Genomic DNA, 20,292 nt, shown 5'->3' on the forward strand with positions numbered 1-20,292 from the left:
TATTTCAAAATAAAACCAAAGTTTTCTAAGAGTAAAAGATTTTCCAGGAAGAAACGTGTGTACGATCAGCCAGCGCCCGAACGGTGAATTCCCAAAATACCTTTATATTATGTGATAATTATTATTAATGTGATGTATTTGCATGCTAGAGTAGGCTAGGTATTGCTAATAGGACTAGAGTGGCCTGTTTTGTGATGCCTTAGCCTAGGGAAGGGTGACCTGCTATGAGATGCTGAGAGTAATTAGGTAGCAGCTAGGGCTTTGTGTGAGACCTGTTACAGAGTGATTTAAGTATAATAGAGTGCTTGGGGATTGGGATCCGAAGAGGAAGATTTGGGGTGTGTACTGAGACGGTGCGGACAGTAGTATTGGGCCCGTACTACTGAAAGCACCGGTGCGGTACACAGTCCAAATAAGAATCTTGGGATACCAAGAATCAAGGAGGGGTGGATTGTCGAATGTAAGAGTGTTCGAGTAAATTCTAATTATCGCATGTTGTATTTCAGAGGTTGATCATGGTGAGGACACGTCGCATGCCGGAGGATGCCGGAACTAGCGATGAGGAGATTCGACAGATCATTCATGAGGAGGTGGTTGCGGTCATTAGAGCTGAGTTACCAGAGATGTTCGGGTCTATTAAGACCGCGTTGATTAAGACATTTGACGAGCGCTATGCCTCTCTTTCTGAGGCTGAGGTTGCAGCGGCTACCGCAGCGATTGCTGCGGCAAGACCCCAGGGAGGTGATGCGACATTGTTTAAGGAGTTCAGCAACACCAAGCCACCAGAGTTTGATGGTATGTAGGATCCGGTGGCAGCTATGAGGTTGATATCTGATATGGAGGGATGCTTCTTCACTTGCTTGTCCCCTGAGCATTTGAAGGTTCGGTTCGCGCTGAACCAGCTTCGCTTGGGAGCGAAGGACTGGTGGAAGTTTGTGACGGCACACTTCACACCGACTGAGCTTTCGGCAGTGACCTGGGAGAGGTTCACTACCATGTTCCGAGATGAGTACGTTCCTCAGGTGGAGAGGGAACGTCTGACACAGGAGTTTCTGACCCTCAAGCAGGGTACCGAGTCAGTCACAGCTATTACGAGGATGTTTCATGAGAGGGCGATGTTCTGCCCTGAGCACGTGTCCACCGAGCAGGCACGTATGAGCCATTACCTGAGCATTTTGAGACGGGATATTCGGGAGTTCGCTGCGAACTCCTCGTATCGGACATTTGCCGAGCTTCAGGGAAATGCTCGGAAGAGGGAGATTGAGCTTGAGACTCAGGCCAGGGAGGAGGCGGAGTCTCTGGGGAGGGATCGGCGGCCGGCACAATCCCAGCCGGCAGCCAAGCGGGCCAAGCCCGCTGATCCCCGACCCGGGAGCCAGAAGGGCCGCACTTGTGGAAAGTGCGGCAAGGGTCACGATGGAGTCTGTCGAGCGGGGTCTTGCTACAAATGTGGCAAGGAGGGGCATATGGCCAAGGACTGCCCCAAGGGGTTTACAGTGTGCTTCCACTGTAACCAGACCGGACACCGGAAGGTAGAGTGTCCGCTGCTGCGTGGAGCATCTCAGGGGTCTACTCCCGCCGCCATCAGAGCTACTGCTGCAGAGAGTCGGCCCGTGAAGGCCGAGGCACCGAGGGCTCGGGGGAGAGCCTTTCAGCTGACTGCGGAAGAGGTCCGCGCTGCACCCGACGTTGTGGCTGGTACGCTTTCTTTTATTATTTATTTATGGTGTCGAGATATTATGCTTATATTATGCTATGCATAGGTACCTTCCTTGTGAATTCTGTACCTGCTTTAGTGTTATTTGACTCGGGTGCGAGTCGATCTTTTGTATCCTTGGCATTTAGTTAGCATATCAGTGTTAGTCGTGGGGCACTGAGTCGGCCCCTGCGGGTTTCCATAGCCGCCGACAGAGTGATTCGAGCCACGGAGGTCCTCCGGGGATGTGTATTGGAGATTTTTGGGGTTGAGTTCCCGATCGACCTGATTCCTATTGGGATGGGTGATGTCTGTGTTATAGTGGGTATGGACTGGTTGAGCCGATTCGGCGCGGTTATCGATTGCGAGCGTCAGCTGGTGACTATACGAGATCCTAGTGGGGGAGTTCTTTCGGTCTACGGCGAGGGTACACGTTCTGGATCAGCCTTTTGTTCGGCTGCTAGGGCGAGGTAGTGTTTACAGCAGGGCTGTAAGGGTTTTGTGGCGTATGTGATGGATAAGCGAGTGACCTCCGAGAGACCGAGTTCGGTGGATGAAGTTCCGGTGGTGCGTGAGTTTCCAGATGTCTTTCCCGAAGAATTACCAGGTGTGCCTCCCGTGAGACAAGTGGAGTTTGGTATCGATTTGGTTCCGGGAGCCGCGTCTATCGCTAAGGTGCCATATCGCCTTGCGCCTCCAGAAATGCAAGAGTTATCCTCGCAACTTCAGGAGTTGCTGGGGAAGGGGTTTATTCGGCCGAGTAGCTCGCCGTGGGGAGCACCCATCCTGTTTGTGAAGAAGAAAGATGGCTCGCATCGCATGTGTATTGATTATCGGGAACTGAATAAGTTGACGGTCAAGAACCGTTACCCGTTGCCGAGGATCGACGATTTATTCGATCAGTTACAGGGAGCATCTTGGTTCTCCAAGATTGATTTGAGGTCGGGCTATCATCAGGTGAGAGTACGGGACGAGGACGTCCAGAAGACAGCATTCAGGACGCGTTATGGGAATTATGAGTTTGTGGTGATGCCTTTTGGGCTCACCAATGCCCCGGCTGTATTCATGGACCTCATGAACAGGGTATGTCGGCCGATGTTGGATCGGTCGGTGATTGTGTTCATTGATGATATTCTGGTATACTCGAGATCTAGAAAGCAGCACGAGGAGCATTTGAGGGAGGTTCTTGGAGTTTTGAGATCGGAGAAACTTTATGCAAAGTTTTCCAAGTGCGATTTTTGGTTGCGGGAGGTCCACTTTCTGGGACATCTCGTTAACCAGAAGGGGATATTGGTCGATCCGGCCAAGGTTGACGCAGTGATGAGGTGGGAGGTGCCATGGTCACCTTCTGAGATCCAGAGTTTCCTTGGGTTGGCAGGGTATTATCGGAGGTTTATTAAGGATTTCGCCAAGATTGCAGTTCCACTCACCAGATTGACCCGGAAGGGTGTTACATTTCTATGGGGTCCCGAGCAGCAGACCTCCTTTGAGACGCTTCGCCAGAGGTTGTGTGAAGCCCCGGTATTAGCTCTTCCGGAAGGGATGGAGGGTTTTGTGGTATTCTGATGCATCGATTTTAGGACTGGGAGCGGTACTGATGCAGAAGGGACATGTGATAGCATATGCATCGAGGCAGTTGAAGCCTCACGAGACGAGGTACCCCACACATGATCTGGAGTTGGGGGCAGTGGTGTTCGCCCTCAAGATTTGGCGGCACTACTTGTATGGGGTTCGATGTACGATTTACACGGACCATAAGAGCTTGAAGTACCTGATGGATCAGCCTAACCTAAACGTGCGGCAAAGAAGGTGGTTAGATGTGATCAAGGATTATGATTGCGAGATTTTGTACCACCCGGGCAAGGCTAATGTGGTAGCCGACGCATTGAGTCGCAGGGCGGAGAGTGCTCCACTGCGAAATGTATGTTTGCGACTGACTGTGATAGCTCCAGTTCTGGACGCCATTCGTAAGGCACAGGCCGAGGCTGTGCGTCCGGAGATGCAGAAGAGAGAGCGGGTCGTTGGGTTGGTTTCGGAGTTCGTATCGGATAGTCGAGGCCTTATGACTTATCAGGGCCGGATCTGGGTACCGTTTGTAGGCGGTACACGTACTACATTGATGGAGGAGGCTCATAGATCGAAATTTTTGATCCATCCCAGGGCTACAAAGATGTATTTGGACCTAAGGAAGGAGTATTGGTGGCCTTGTATGAAGAGGGATGTCGCATGGTTTGTCGAGAGGTGTTTGACCTGTCGAAGGGTAAAGGCCGAACACCAGAGACCGCATGGCAAGTTGCATCCATTGGAGGTTCCCGAATGGAAGTGGGAACAGATCACTATGGATTTCATCACCAAATTGCCGAGGATTGCCAGAGGAGTCGATGCAATTTGGGTGATTGTGGATAGGTTGACGAAGAGCGCTCACTTCCTTGCCATCAGTGAGAGTTCTTCGGCGGAGAAGCTGGCGGAGATTTATGTGAGGGAGGTTGTATCTCGGCATGGGGTGCCGATCTCGATCGTTTCAGACCGCGATGTGCGTTTCACCTCCCGCTTCTGGAAGAAATTTCATGAGGAGTTGGGTACTAAGCTGCATTTTAGTACCGCATACCACCCCCAGACCGACGGCCATAGTGAGCGGACGATTCAGACGCTTGAGGACATGCTTCGAGCATGTGTATTGGACTTTGCGGGTAGTTGGGATACGTATTTGCCTTTGGCGGAGTTTTCCTACAATAACAGCCATCATTCGAGCATCGGTATGCCGCCCTTTGAGCTGTTGTATGGTAGGAGGTGTCGGACTCCCATATGTTGGGGAGAGGTTGGGCAAAGGGTGATGGGCAGTACGGAGATCGTGAATCAGACGACAGAACAAATACAGTTGGTCAGACAGAGGTTATTGACCGCTCAGAGCCGACAAAAGAGTTACGCGGATAGACGCCGGTCCGAGCTGGAATTTCAGGTCGGCGACTTTGTTCTCCTGAAGGTCTCTCCTTGGAAAGGAGTGATCCGGTTCAGGAAGAGGGGCAAATTGGGGCCCCGGTTTATAGGTCCGTTTCGTGTGATCGAAAGGGTAGGACGGGTAGCCTATCGGCTGGAGTTACCAGCAGAGTTGGGGCAGATTCACAACACTTTTCATGTATCGCAGTTGAGGAAATGTATAGCCGATGAGTCGGCAGTGGTTCCATTAGAGGATATTCAGGTAGATGCAAGCCTGAATTATTCTGAGAGACCAGTGGCTATTAGGGATCGGAAGATCAAGATTTTGAGGAACAAGGAGGTACCTCTGGTATTGGTGCAGTGGCAACATCGGAAGGGATCAGAAATGACCTGGGAACCGGAGGGTATGATGCGGGAGCAGCATCCGGAGCTATTTTAGAGTGAGACTTCGAGGGCGAAGTCTAGTTCTAGTGGGGGAGAGTTGTAACATCCGGATTTTACCAGGTATCTTGTAAATCTAATTTTGTCATATTGTGAGAGGGACTCGGCGAGTTGGAGCTCAGACTCGCCGAGTAGAGACGCGGAATTGAACATTGGTGCGCGCCTGGACTCGGTGAGTCTAGGATATGGACTCGGCGAGTCTGCGCTGTGTAATGAAACCCTAAATCTCCGGGTTTGAGGCTTATTTAAAGGGCCTTATGGCCGTCATTTGTGCTCACCCAACCCTCAGTCAGTGACCCTTGTGTTCTTGAGCTATTTGTGAAGAGAAAGGAGCCATTCTTGATCTTGTTTGTGTGTTCTAGCAAGAAGATAAGCAAAGGAGGTTGCTATTTCGTGGATTTGGAGCTTTGATCATCACTCTAGAGGTATTATCTCGGACCATTTTCTGTTTAGTGAAGCATGATGCAATTTAGGGCTTGTGGTGGTCATTTATGGGATGATTTGATGCCCATTGGTTCCCTCTTTGAGTTGAGGCCATGGATCTGGATCCATAGAGGTCCAGAGAACCTCACTCATCAAGCTTTATAAGTGACAATAGAGTGTTTGGCCTTGTGTTGTAGTATTTGAGTCATAAACATCATATATGGTCATACAAAGGTTGTATGTGCATCAAGATTGTAACTTTACGTGCTAAATGAGCTTGGAGGGACTGGATCTATGGATTAATGAACTGGATCTGACCTTTAGAGCAAGATTGAGTCAGTGCATGGCATGGACTCGCCGAGTCCGAAGAACAGACTCGGCGAGTAGCATGAATGTTGCCCGACCACTCTGTGAGTGGCCTCGCCGAGTTGGGAAAGGTGCACTCAGTGAGTCAAGGGGGAATCAGAATGGACAGGTGGACTGAGTCTAGCTGGACTCGCCGAGTTGTTCTTGAGACTCGGCGAGTTGAGTTGTGGTGGCCCCACAACTCGTGCCAGGTGGAACTCGTCGAGTTGAGGGAATGCTCGACGTGTCAAGGGAGGATTCCAGGGAAATTGGTGTACACGCCCAGACTCGCCGAGTCGCCTGGGTACTCGCCGAGTCCGGTCAAAGTTGACCGTTGACCGTTGACCAGCGTTAACCTAGATTGACTTGTTATAGTGTGGTCAACCCTAGTAGGGAAAGTGTTAATTAAAGGTGTATTGTGCTATAGGGGGACGACAGCTCGACAGGTCGAGTGATTAGCGATTTCAGGTTTACGATTTACCGAGACACGCGAGGTGAGTCTTCTCACTATACTTTACCTTGAGTAGGTAACCAGAGTTATGTGATAGAGTAATTGTATGCTATGTATGTTATGTGTTGTACTGCATTACTTCTATGTGTTGATGTTGTGCATGTTTACAGAGTTAGAACCGGAAGGTTCACAGAGTTAGAACCTGAGGGTTCATAGAGTTTGGGTGCACGGACCCACAGAGTTATAGACTCGAGTGGCTAATATGTGTTATATGTAGTATTTTGGGGAACTCACTAAGCCTTGTTCTTACAGTGTTGATGTTATTGTTTCAGGTACTAGCGACGACCGCGGGAAGGCGCCGGCTTGATCCGTACACACACACATTCGGAGCTTGATATCATGATCTTGGGATTTTGTATTGTCTTGTTTGGATAATTAAAATGGTTGTTTAATGAATATCAATGGAATTATGTTTTATCAAAATTGAAAAAATTTGTTTTGAAAATTTTCGGTGTTACAAACGAACTCAGGAGTTGTTGGACGCATTCTGATGATCACCGCAGGAGAATCAACCTCGGAGTCGCTAGTGAGCAACGGCACGTTTTGAAAATAGTAATGAATTTTAAAATTAATATATATTTATATAAGATTAAAACTCGGGGAAAACATTTACTAATAACTATAATAACTCACTTATTGAAACAAATCATAGGAATCAAGAGAACTAAAAGCTCCATTCAGAGAAGCTATGATCGCTTAGCATATACATCAGCGTTGAGCATACCGAAGATTTTGCAGACCTAGAGTGTGTGATTCCACCTTAATTTCGTGTTCCTTTTTTGCTTGTGGATTTGAAGCAGAGTTACTCAGTCGACTATCTTATTCATCTTAGTTATTCAAAACTTGTATATGGCAGGCGATCATAGTGGTACCAAGGAGGATCATAGTATAAACTATCCAAACTACTTATCAAAACATTTACATTGTATGTACTCGCTCATCGCGGTACGATATTTAGAAGTGTTAACACCATGGGGAAAACAGAAAGAGCTAGAACATTTACAAAGAGTACATTGTCGAACACACTAGGAGTACATCATCGTATAACATATGTTTCCTTCAAATCAACCAAAAATTTGTTCAGTATAGAGTCTGTTTTTATCATTCTTCATGAGTTGGTATGGTCCTCAGCATACTAAGTTCATATGTTTACAACGCCTCAACCATCAAGTTTGCCCAACCTTCATCATTCGTAACGACAATCCAACATAAGCCTCAATTTTTTCTCTCGTATTCTAAACCCCTAAGTACTCATGCAAAGAGTACCTTGCCTTCCGAAGCCTTGTCACCTTATACTCTGCAGACCATCACGAAATACCACTCGTCCAGCAGATCAAGTTCGAGCATAGAGGCTAAGGACGAATACAGCCCACCTATCACTATTCAGTGTATACGCGACTGTGGTATATGATTATGATTACACATATTTAGTATGTGTGTTTCCGCCTTATCTCATATTCCTTGTTTGGTTGTGGACTTGGGGTAGAATCGCACATATGACTGTCTAACTAATCCTAACTATATACGATTTGTATACACGATGTAACGATAGATGGACTAAGTATGAATCCTATCTGCAACACTAGGGCAAAGTTGTCAGGTCTACGAGTGGGTATTCTGCAAATTAAAGGAGCGCAACCCCAGTAGTATTTCTAAGAAAGCTAATTTCAGGATGAAATTCCATGTAACTCAGGGATGATGTGGCAACCCGAAAATTCTATCCTTGTAAAGCCTAGCCAATCAACTCAACTGAGTGTCAGACTCGTTTCCACTATCATTTAGCCATGTTTAGAGTCCGTTCAAAGGTTCAAAGCTCACTACATTCAAGCATTGAGTATAGGATTGGGTCGTATATACTTCTTGCACCAAAATCAAGCCCTACACTCCATTTGAGGGATTGTACGGCTGTACACATGAGTGTACGGCTGTACAACCCCCTTCATAAGAGTGGTATCCTTGATTTTTCCTACATTCTTGCAATTTCACCTCAAGAACACTTGATTTCTCTGTTAACTACCATCCGATTTTCATCCTAGATCTTCAAATGTGTAAGTTTTCTTCCCTTGATTTTTTGTTAATCCTTTTAACGTAGTAACATCCTCTGATATAATCCATTGAAAATCATATTTTGACAAGATCTTCAAATCTCACCAAGAAAACATACTTGTTCTTAATGATTTTGAGCCTTCTTGAGCCTCCATATCATCAGTACTCTTTCCCTAAGCTTATATCTTGTTAAGAACACTAGATTAAGTCCTTGATAATGCCCAGAAATCATGATCATATGGTGTGTGTGGCCGCACACCCATGTGTGGTCGTACACCCCTCAAAACACCCTTAATGGGGCTTCAAAATGCATTTCAAGCTTCACCACTTGTTGAGCAATCATCCCAAAAGCCTCCCTACCTTTGGATAACACTTTTATGTACTCATTACCATGATTGTCCGGCTGCACACTTCCTGGCCACACATCTATGGCCGCACACTCCTCAAAGTGGCTGGCCACTCCCTTTTAGTGAATCACATGTGATTCCAACACTTGGTCGAAGTGTTTCCTAGTCTCGTGAGGTATTTCCTTGCATTTGGCAGCTTCTAAACACCATATTTATGTCAATAAATGGAATTATGTGTCATTTAGGACTCGTTAAGTCTCGGGACTTCATTCGTGAAACTTCTCATCCTTACGCGCATATTCATTTGAATCACCCACATCAGGTGAGTTCATACCCAGTAATGAATCTTTTAAATGTTTTAAATGCTTTTAAGGGGGGGGGGATACAAGTTGAACACAATGATAATTGTGCAGATGTTTGTGATAAACATCTTTCAAATGATTGATTTTGTCCTTTATAAGTGATCAAAACATTTCAAAAACTCTTTGAAACTTATGTTACTTTTTAGTTTAACAAAACTCCATTTTTAAAGTACAAGCATAACTTCGTAGTAAAATGAGTCTTTTCAATAACAGTTCAAGTAAAATACTAGTAAACTCTAAGGGGTATAGTTTAGAGGTTCAGTTTATACTAAGATACTATAACAGAACAAACATTGATAATGTAATATTAAATTTTATATGAAAATGGTATACATGTGAAAATGTTGTCTGCGTGAGTAAAACTGTAACACTTCGTTATTTTCTACTTGTATAGTTAACTAAAATCTTATTCTATCTTAAATAAGCTAGAATAATGTTTTATAACTGTTTACACCTTGTATTCTAAGTGCTATTTGTTCTAGAAGGGAGCCAAATTAAATCAGGAATGTTTCGCATCCTTTTTCTTCTCCTCCATCCGGGCTGCAAACGAAGGCCGCATATGAGGGCCGCAAATCCTCAGGCCGTGAATGAGGTCATGATCAACCTTCAGCCACAAACTTATTGGAGCTTATCACTTTGGAAATCAAACCTTATCGCCTAGGATCTCATTCTCGACCGTGAACCACCGTCTCAACCACAACTGCCTTCAGAACGTAAATGAGGTTCACTGTCGTGAACCCTTCGGCCGTGAACCCTCTCATATATATAGATTTCAGCCGACTTCTTCTTCATTTCTACACTATCAAACACAATTCCAACCATTTTTCTCAAGTATCATCAGCCAAGAGCAACCTCTCTCCTCAAGAAGATGCTAAGATATGTTGGATAAAGTGTCTAAGTCCATAACAATATTGGGTATGTACATGACCCGGTTTGGCATGGTCCATTTGGGTTGCATGACATCAGAACAATTGGATAGAAAAATGAGAAAATAATACTTATGATTTATTAATATATTATAAGTTCTAATATATTAATATGATTTAATTACTATTGATCAAGAATTAATTTGGAATTACTATTGTGATCAAAAGGGGACTAATTAAATATATGAGGATAGTTTTTGTATATCTTTTATTTTTGTGTAGTGGGCTAAAGGTCCATGATTCACTAGATTGCGCTTGGACCCATTGGGTGCTCCATAGATGGTCCATGGAGGTTATAAACCCATGGATCATGGAATATCAAAAGCCATGTACATTAGGTTTTACATGGAGTAACCCTACATGTAGCATACTATTTAAAGACATCATTAGCTAGAAAAATTGGCACTAAGACTATAGTGTGAGGGATAGCCAATTTTTTGATCCTAGTATTCTCCTCTCAAGTTATTCCAAGGGTTTTAGGTGTTGTGAAACATTTAAGGCATCACACTTGGGGTGCTAGGCTCACTATGTTTTAAGGAATCATCAACACACAAAGGTAAGTCATTCTACTAGTTTTTTATATTACATGTTCCCCATTGTATACTAGTTAGGATTTAAACCTTGGAAAAATCAAATTTACATGAATATTAGAGAAAACATAGATCCAAGGTTTCCACAGTTGCATGTACACCATAGGAGTGTTAGAATGCTCAAAACCCGTCAAGATCATCCTTTATCATTAATATCAAGTGATAATAACTAGTTCTTCATAATATCTAACAAGTATCCTTTCTTGATCTTGTTATCACTTAAAGAACACCCTTTAATCTTCTTATACTAGGCTGAAACCCATTGATTTCACTAGTTTTCATGAAGAACACAAAAAACACGAAGAACAACTACCTAAAAACCATTTAATCTTCATAGAATCTGGCCTAGGATCCTCAAGTGTTCTTCATTTCTTCAAGAACATAGGGTCGTGATCACCCAGGGCCGTGAACACCTCCTGGCCGGAACACCAATCAGATTCAATTTTAGCTTCTAACACTCCAATTTGTAAGTTATACTTACAAATTAGCCCGGTTTCCAATAATTCCTAATTGGATGCATATATGCTATACAAATTGCTATATAGGACTTGTTTTGTTATGGGATTTCACTTGTGGAACTAAACATCCTATACCAAATCATCATTTGGATCACCTTATATTTTCCCCAAAAATCATATATATATATATATATATATATATATATATATATATATATATATATATATATATATATATATATATATAAGATTTAAAGGGCTTAGGACTGATAACTCACTTTATTTCCTTTGGCTTGTTTGGTTGTGGACATAGGGTATCCGTTATTTGTCCGACTACAGTTTCAATTTTAGTTATACATCTTATATGTATATATAAATATAAAGTTTATTTCATTAAGTTTCCATACCCTTTGTAACATGTCGAGCAAGGGGTTGCATCCATGAACAGTTAGTATCAATACAGAAAGTACATATAAATTATAGTAGGTATAATTTATGATTCAAGAACACTAACTCACGCGTCAAGTTTACTAGAGTACACTATTTACAAGAACATGGGTTTAAACTATTGTACAAGAGTCTGATTCAAAACTAAACAAGGGTATACAACTTTTAAGTACATTTAGAGTGTACCAAATAAGGAGCAGACTATCAATCATTTATTTCAGAATGATTGCGTTTTCATTATACACATAACGTTGATATGCTTTTTATTACTCAATATGTTCAGAGTGTTTATTCATTTAAACAACATAGTTAAATTCCTGATATTATATCCACAAAATCCAGTCGGGGATCGAAACAAGTGTGTATAGATTTCTATTGGGATTGACAACTCTGCACTCAGGCTACTAGCTATAGTCGGGCATACACGCCTTTAACTGACAATTGTTATTAACAGTTTAAACGCCTTCAAAGCATTTGTTTCAGGCCATCTAGTCATATTACGGTTATAACATACAATAACAGCTGGTGGAGCCAGGTACACACACATTTACACGTTTTAGAGAGGAATTCAAATACAGAACGTTAGTTTACAAAAAAAATGGTTTTATAGGATTAAAACTACTTTTCATATTCAACAGAAAATATAGGATTTTCGTGGAATAGCTTACATATTCAAAGAACAGAAAACATACTTTTAAACATAAATACTTAAGCACTCACTCAACTTTATGTTGATACTCTCTTTTCAAATTACTTGTATTCTCTGGGAATCAGTAGATAGGTACCCAAGCTTTTGAGATGATGGAGCTGTTTTGAGTCATATCTTCTGTCTTTTGAACTGACTGCATAGTTCCTTGTGGAATTTCCTCCAGAGTCTAGATGTAAATCAGACATCCCAGTCAGAGACCACCGACAGTGGAACCTTATGCCTAACCACGACCTTTTGCACATAAATATCTGCTAATTTCTCAACAGATATACTCTTGTAGATCATAATAAAGTGGGCACTATTCGTCAATCTATCCACAATAACCCATATGGCATCCCCACCCCTCGTTGTCCTCAGTAACTTGGTGATGAAGTCCATGATGATGTCTTCCCATTTCCACGTAGGAATGGGTAATGGCTGAACCTTGTCATGAGTCCTCCGAAGTTCGACCTTGACCTGCTTGAAAGTCAAGCATCGCTCCACGAACCACACAATCTACCACTTCATGCAGGGCCACCAGTAATTCGACCTCAGATCCTTATACATCTTTGTGGCCACCGGGTGAATAGAGAACTTAGATGTGTTTTCCTCCTATAGGATCTTCTGTTTCACACCCCCAGTTACCGGTAACCACACTCGGCCACACAGTGTCCGAATAACTCGACTATCCCAAACAAACAAGGGAAACTGAACCCGAATCCGCTCTATCTTCCAGTTCCATTTCTTCAAAACCTTTACCTAAGCTTCCTTGATCATATCCAACAATGGAGAGATCATTGTCATCCTCAAACAGACATTCCTAATCGGAGTACTTTCCGCCTTGCGACTCAAAGCGTCGGCCACCACATTGGCCATTCCTGTGTGGTACAATATCTCACAATCATAATCCTTCAGTACATCCAACAACCTCCTCTACCTCATGTTCAGGTTCTACTGATCCATTAAATACTTCAATTTTTTGTGTTCCGTGAGGATGGTGCACCAAACTCCATACAAATAATGCCTCCAAATTTTGTGGGTAAACACAACTGCTTCCAATTCCAGGTTGTGGGTAGGGTAATTCATCTTGTGAGGCTTTAACTGCCTTGAGGCGTATGCGATCACATGTCATCGTTGCATCAGTACAACGCTTAACCCTGTGAAAGATGAATCAATGTACACCACCAAATCATCCAACCCATCAGGCAGTGCTAAAATCAGAGCCTCACATAACCTATGCCTCAAGGTCTCGAAAGCCAACTGCTGATCCGTGCCCCATAAAAATATCACATTCTTCTTGGTCAAGCGGGTTAAAGGCACCAAAATCATGGATAAATCCTGGATGAATCTCCGATAGTACCCTATTACACCCAGGATGCTAATTATCTATGATGCATTCTTCGGTACTTCCCACCGCATCATTACCCCAGTCTTCGCTGGATCAACCAAAATACCCTCTTGGTTGATGATGTGCCCCAAAAATTGCACCTCTCTCAACCAAAATTACACCTTGAGAATTTGGTAAAAAGCCTTTCCATACTCAATGTCTCCATTACCTCCCTGAAATGCTGCTCGTGTTGGTCATTGGTCTTACAATAGACCAAAATATCAAAGATAAACATGATCATTGACCGATCCAACATCGGTCTACACACCCTGTTGATGAGATCTATGAATGGTGCTAGGGCGTTGGTGAGCCCGAATGGAGTCACCACAAACTCATAGTGCCCATACCGAGTACTAAAAGTCGTCTTCGGTATATCCACATCTCGAATCCTGATCTGATGGTACCTCGACCATAGATCTATCTTGGAAAACCAAGACACACCTTATAATTGATAGAAAAAATCATTGATCCTTGGATGTAGATGACTGTTTTTCACCATTAGCTTGTTCAAATCTCGATAATCAATACACATCTTGTGTGACCCATCCTTCTTTTTCACAAACACGATTGGTCCTCCCCACGGGGAACTTCTTGGATGGATAAACCCTCGGTCTAGCAGCTCCTGAAGCTGCATAAATAGCTCCTAAATCTCGGGCGGAGCTAGCTGGTATATTGCCTTGGATATCGGAGCAGCGCCCGACACCAAATTAATGTGAAACTCCATTTGCCTATACGAAGGTACTCCAAGTAACTCTTCAAGAAAGAAATCCCTAAAATCTCGTACAACCGGTACGCTGCCCAAATCCGTCGAGGTCTCAACCCTTATATCCAAGATATGTTCCAAAAATCCCAAACAACCATGCTAAAGATGTCTCCTAGACCTCACAACTTAATAGAGGGTTGGCCGCTGCGAGGCCCTCTCTCCATGAATAACAAATTCTCCACTACTTGGGGTTCAAACCCTCACCATCTTGCACTCTCAATCGATCATGGCCCTACCGGCCCCCAACCAGTCCATCTCAACAATCACCTTCAGCCCTTGCAATGGTATCGGGACTAGATGAACATGAAACCTCTCCCCAAGCACATTCAGGACACAATCCCGATACACCCTCGCAGCACTCATAGTGGTCATCTACAATGTCAACCTCAAGCAGGGAATCCAAGGTCCCCAGCACATCCCGAAAATTCTTTCTAAGTGCAAGAGATACAAATGATCAGGTAGCACCCAAATCAAAATGAACGTGATCCGACATACAATTGACCAAAAAGGTCCCTATACATAAGCACATATATATATATATATATATATATATATATATATATATATATATATATATATATATATATATATATATATATATATATATATATGTAAAAGCAATATAAATCAACATCAAGCAAGAAAGATAAAGTACGTACCAACCACGACGTCTGGCAGTGCCCGACCCTCCTCGATAATCAACTAAAATGCGCAGCTCTTCACTGCTGGAGCATCCATCTTAGTAGGCAAGCCATCAATGATCCTCAATGGGGAAGGTGCAGGAGCCACCACTACTACTCCTCCTCCCTGCAACCTCGGACAATCAGCTCGTTTGTGGCCGGTTTTGGTGGCAGTGGAAACAATTGAATCCCTTCTTGGGGCAATTCCTGATCATGTCGCCCGACTGGCCACATGCGTAGCATCCTGAGCCTGCAACTCGGTCCTACTAGCCCTTACTGGAAGAATCAGAGGTCTTAGGCTTTTTAGCCTAACCTACAGCTGTTTGTGCCTCCACAGCTTCCACATTGTGCGGAAGTCCAACTCCATCTCTCACTCAAGGGCCTTCTCCACCATCTCATTCAGGGTTTGGCACTCTATAAAGCTCACAAACTCATGCATATCATCCGTCAGCATGGAGTGATACCTCGTCCTCCTCATATCCTCCTCTATAGCATACTGTGGGATCAATAGTGCTCATTCCCGACACTTGGCGGTGATTCCGGCCTCAGTTTTGATGGTCTACTGGAGCTCATGAAACTCCCTCAATAGCCATTACACCTCATGTCACACCCCGAAAACTGAAGGCGGAATACATTTCCGGGGTTGACTACCGTGTTGAGTATCAAATCCAATGTACATAGTAAGTAAAGTAAAACAAGCATTATGTTACATAATAACTGTTTTACAGTTGTTTCAAAAGTAAAGTTTGTACAGTTGTGATACATAGTATATAGACAAAATGTAACGGGTCTTCATGTACACCGTCTTCATGCAAAAGGATCTTCGGGTACCTGTTCTAACGCTGACCTGAGAACACAAGCGGTTTGAAAATCAGCATAAAGCTGGCGAGTTCATAAGCGGTTTTGTTTTGCGGAAAATGTATCGGTTTCCTTTCTATTTCTGAAATGTTATGTACACCAAGAAAATCCCGTATTTTCTTAAAAGTTGGTTATTGTTTCACAAATGTAAAGTATAGTAAGTTTGTACACTGAAAACATGTTTACTCATGTGAAAATGTATAGTTGGTTATCTGACTGGATAAACTGTTCTGTTTACTTATCATGTGTTACCAGGAAAGTCCCATACTTTCCTTATTGTATGTTACAAATTGTAAAAGATGTAATGTTATCCATTATGTGACTCTTTCTAGTTATGTAAATGTTACCCAGGAAAGCCCCATGCTTTCCTGCATGTATGTATCTTATGTAAACGATGTGAAAGATGTAAAAGATGTAATCGTGATTAGATTTCCATGTTTTCCCCAGGAAGGTCCCGTACCTTCCTGAATGTTAGTTACAGTAAGTAAAAGATGTAAACGATGTATAAAGTAATCCATTATTACTGTAAGTAAATCTCTGTTATTCTAATTGCGAGTTCCATAACCATACAATAGACTGAAACCTGTGGCAATAAGTAGTCCACATGTGGCAATAAGTCGTCCACATACTTATGACTTTCGTCACCCTTGAACCATTTCGGTTCGGCTGTAGCTAGCAGCCAGGTGTGGGGTAGTCAGCCCCGTATAGATCTATACACTCAAGTCACGCTCTCTAAATACCAGAGATTCTGGTTATGGGTGTAGTCCTCCACTCGCGTAATCCAGGTGGAGTGTTCTCCGAGGACGTGTCTCCAATCGTACCGGAATAACAAATTTACTAGTAATAATATGAAAGTCCTCCACTCGTATAAGTGTGGGGAGTGTTACCGAGGACAAAACAGTGTACAGGTACTATATTCAAATATTTTAATGTCATGCTTTTAACTGATAAAATGTGGAAAACCATTTGTGAAATACATGTAAAACATACTAGTTTAAAGACTTATTTCACAAATATATGTTACGTGATCTGTATGTTCGATCTGATATCAGTTGTAGTTATCAGTTATAAAAGCATAAGAATATGAAACACACATTTGAAAACATGTTATGAGTACAAGAATTCCCTTGTACTTTGCTTGTGTTCCCCCTTGAAAACAGTGAAAACAGTGAAAAAGGGTAGGGGTATGAACTCACCGGACTCGGAAACGTGTCGGTTTTGAATGCTATACGTCGGTTCGGGGTTTGATTACTCGCGATGATCCTATGTAAAATGATATAATGTCCATATATATACAATTAGAGATACATTCACTAATCGTATGGAACATTACACTCCAATGAGGTTAAACACTTCAAAACGAGCGTTTGGAGTGACCCGGGTGACATCTTTGGATTTGTAATGACACAAGGGACTTGGGACATGAGTTTACTCCCCATAAGTAAACATTTTAAAGAGTTTACAACATTGGAACACCCACATACATGAGTTTACGGCCATAAACTCATGTGGGTGAGGTTTTGGTGTTTTAAGGGCTCAAATGGACTTAGGGATTGCTAGAAATAATTATCTAAACATCTTGGAACACTTGGAATAGATTTAAAACATTTAAAACATGAGTTTACGGCCACACTCATAGAGTTTATGGCCATAAACTCACAATGGCTAAGAAAAACTGATTTAAGCTACTTAGGGCAATCACATGTGATTCAAACTAATTTTCTAAGCATTGTTATGAATTTTGAACATCAATTAAGACCTTTGTTGGAGTTTACGGCGTAGAGGTATGTTCTAAGGCCGTAAACTCACTTTTATCATTGAAAAAGATAGTTTTTGGTGTTTAAAACAATCACATGTGATTCTAGATATTTGTACAAGCCATTTGGGTGTGTTTGATGCATCATAAACATTGTTTTATGAGTTTACGGCCAAGGGTATGTTCCTAGGCCGTAAACTCTCATAAATCATACTTTTGTTGTGTTTCAATCCTCTAAACCATTTTTAGATGCATCTAGATTTTACCACAAAGCCATAGATTGAGTTTGGAAGCATTTGAACATGTTTAAAGGCCTTAAATCACCCTTTTAGAGGAGTTTACGGCCCAAGAGTATGTCTTGGCCGTAAACTCTTCTTTATTACTCAAAAATCAAGTTTAAAGTGTTCCAAGTCTAGATTAGCAAGTCCATGGTTCATGTCTAAGTTCCATCTAGGTTTTGGAAGGGTTAATTGGCTTAAATACCCCTTGTATATGAGTTTACGGCCCAAGAATGTTCCTTGGCCATAAACTCACTTTTGTCCCTCTAAATCCATGTTCTACATGTTATAAGTTCTTCCCTTTAAGCCCTTAAGTCATATCTAGTGTCCAACTATGCAAAGGAAGGGTTTTAGGGCTTAAAAACCCTTGAAATATGAGTTTACGGCCCATGAATGTTCCATGGCCGCAAACTCATGAATGTTGGCCTAATTCATGATTTGAACTCGAATTTGGATGCCAAATATGTTAGAGATTAAGGCTAGGAAGGTACCTTAGAGATTAGAAGCCTTAATTTTGAGTTTTGATCCCTTAAACTTGGATTAGGAGAGAGGTGGGAAATGTTTAGTGATAATTTGGCCAAAGGCTTCAAATGAAGTCCTAAACACGTTTATATAGTGTTTAGGTTTTGGACACGGTGGAATTCTACCCGATACCGGCGTTAGACGGGGTTTTTGGTCGTACCCGATTGAGTTACCGTAACCCGATACGGTAAATTTTAGAATTATTCCGATCACTAAGGCCGCAAACCCATTAAGTCATTTTAAATGTGTACTAATTAATGACTTAATTAAACGGAGAAATCGGAAATCGGAAATCGGAACGACGATCGGTTGCGCGAGTTGATTTATGAAAAAGTTACATTGAAATGAAGCGGAAATTTCGGGTTGTTACACCTCAATAGGTGGTGCAAACTCCAAATTAAAACGCCTAACAAACTCTACCCATGTCATCTCAGCCACATCGATTGCTCCCACCTGGCTAGTTGCCTCTCCCCACCAATCCTGGGGCCGATCCCTCAGCATAAATGAAGCAAAACCCACCTTTTTTGCATCAGGGCAAGAACTCGTGTGTTGGGTGTTCTCCATATCTGCCACCAGCATCGGCTAACTATGGGATCACTAACCCCGAATAACTTTGGCACCCCACATGCCTTGAACTCTTGGAACGAGGGAGTTCGGGCCCTGACCTGGCCAGCAGCAATCTCAAATCTGAATAACCTGAGCCTCTCCTCCATAATCTCCATCATCCCTTCCTTGACCATCCCAAAAATCACTACGGTAGCGTCAAGGATGCCCTCGTAACCTTGAATGTGATAAGCTCGCACACCCTCTCATCAATAGGCTCGATACCATCGCCCGATCCAACTCTAGATCCTGATCCTGATCCCCTAGCTCCATGTTGTGTCACCACCCTAATGTACTGTAATACTGTAAAAGATAATGATCAGGATGTCCAAAAAGGGGGTCCTTCTACACTGGTTCTCCTTAGAGCATACAAATCTAACATTGGTTCAGGTACATGTCTTGTTCTATCAGTAGTACGGGCCCAATACTACCTTCCACACCTACTTGTACCTTCCCTAAGGCTCTACCTGATAACTCTAATTTGTCGCTGAACAGAACATATATCACAATATACCGTATAGATCAAATCCTAGACTATCAAAAGATTTGCTCCATCCGTATCAAAGTAGAACTCAATCATAACAGATTGCCTTTATACATACAAATTATACACAGAACAGGATCAAATAGACTTTCGAATAATAGACTCGACCCTAAGATGGTTGTTGATTTTATTTGATCCTGAAAATGGTGAAATTGATAATGTAATATTAAAGTACGTTATACATCCTGGGGTTTTCAAATTTATAATTTAGTTACTAATTTTATTTAACTTCAAAAGGATTGTTACATCTTGAATTCTGAGCCATTGTAACTTTTGATCTTTCTCACTTTCTTTCACAGACTGAGTTCAATATGCTTAATGAAATCGATCATTACATGAGTAGTTTTTGACTTCTGTCGAAAGAAGTAAATCCAAGTGAACCTTGAAAACTTATCGACAATGACCAATATGCACCTCTTTTTGTTTAGAGTCTCAATAGTTAAAGGTCCACGAAGATCAATGTGAAGAAGTTTCAGGTGGGAAAGACTTCGATGCCACAGCTAGGTTATGTCAGATGACGCCTTCGAAAGCAAACATACATAAGGAACACCAACTGTTGGCTTGAAATCAAGAGTGAACATATCTTCTTTTCTCTTTGACTTGAGCAATACTTCTTTGGTTTCTTTGTTCGAAATGAAACTACCTTTGTTGTAGAAGACTACTTGATTAGCAATGCCCACCACA

This window comes from Lactuca saligna, chromosome 8 (genome assembly GCF_052625555.1).
Source record: "Lactuca saligna cultivar CGN05327 chromosome 8, ASM5262555v1, whole genome shotgun sequence".
Taxonomy (NCBI): Eukaryota; Viridiplantae; Streptophyta; class Magnoliopsida; order Asterales; family Asteraceae; genus Lactuca; species Lactuca saligna.